Below are 1,128 nucleotides of genomic sequence, written 5' to 3'. Positions count from 1 at the left end.
CCCCCCCAAGCCCCCAGCCTCCGCGGCCGCGCACCCCGCTGTAGTGCTGCCACATCCCCCAAACGCCAGGGGAAAACCTCCCCGCTTCCCATCTCCACCTTTGCATGCGAGATGTTGCTTTTTATTCCTTTTTTATCTTCTTAGTATTGCCACACAGGAGGCAACTTAGCCCAAACTGCGGCTCCTGTTTGGGGGACACACGCTGGGTTTTGTTTCTGTTCCCTTGTTTTCTTTCTCGATTTTCGTGAGTGTGTGTGTGTGTGTGTGTGTGTTTTGTTTCTCTTTTCTTCTCCCTGCAGTGAACATAGGCACAGGCTCCTGTCCGAGCAGCAGCTTCCTCTGCTCGCGTTTCCTCCATGGAAAGCAAGACGGCAAACCCAAGTGGCCAGGACCAGCCCTGGCCCAAGCCCCCCCCCAGCCCTCGCTGTAAGGACAATGATGCTCCATAACGTGCACAGCACCCCGGCGCGCGCACTCACACTCACACTCACACACTCACACTCACACGTTGAGGTGGCCAAGGAACCAGACGATTTAATTAAACTCCTGCAAGACAGACGCATTCGTAAGACTTGCGTTTAATTGCACCCAACAAATCATTTTCAATTCGCCAACTTTATACCGGGGCAGTCGGTTAATGACAGCCCAGCTCCCAGCCGCGCCGGGTTCTTTTTTTTGTTGTTGTTGTTTTGTTTTGTTCCCCCCCCTCCTTTTTTTTTTTTTTTTTTTCTTCTTTAGTTTGTTTTATTATGCGGGATTTTTTTTGAATCGTGCCATGGCAGATATGTGACTTTGACCCGAAAGTTTAGTAGGATCTTTACAGGCAAACCTCCTCATCTGGTAATTTTATACTGGGTCACTTGGAAGAGGAGAAAAGACGGGGAGGGAGGCGAGAGAGTGCGTGGGGGGCACTCTCAGAGCCGCATTGTAAATTATTTAGGAGAAAAAGGGGCGGAAGAACCCCTGCCAACTTATTCCTAACTTTTAGAGGAGAGGAAGAATGGGATTTTCTAGTTAAAAAACTACCTTAGTAGAGCTATGAGGGAGGGAAGGTTGTGTTCTTAGTGCTAGCATGTTTATAATTTATTGTGAAGTGACTTTTCCTGAAGCGGCAGGCTCTTTCGGAGG

The sequence above is a fragment of the Egretta garzetta genome, unplaced genomic scaffold, assembly GCF_000687185.1.
Source record: "Egretta garzetta isolate BGI_Z169 unplaced genomic scaffold, ASM68718v1 scaffold498, whole genome shotgun sequence".
NCBI classification, from domain to species: domain Eukaryota; kingdom Metazoa; phylum Chordata; class Aves; order Pelecaniformes; family Ardeidae; genus Egretta; species Egretta garzetta.
This window is presented reverse-complemented; position numbering follows the sequence as displayed.